Here is a 218-nt window from a genome sequence, read left to right as displayed (position 1 = left end):
ACTCCTCTTCTGTGAAGGCGGTGTCACTCCTCTTCTGTGAATACGGTGACATGTGTATTTTATAAATCAAGAATTATTGTGATTTCGATAACACTGATTCATTAAAAGCATTCATAATGGGAATATTTCTCATTTTGTTTAATGAAAAAGCACATGCAGAACACAGAATATTTGTGTTAAACCACTCATTTCATTGTGTTTTAATTAAATGTAATTAT

Source organism: Rutilus rutilus (assembly GCF_951802725.1).
Source record: "Rutilus rutilus genome assembly, chromosome: 16".
Lineage (NCBI taxonomy): Eukaryota > Metazoa > Chordata > Actinopteri > Cypriniformes > Leuciscidae > Rutilus > Rutilus rutilus.
This window is presented reverse-complemented; position numbering follows the sequence as displayed.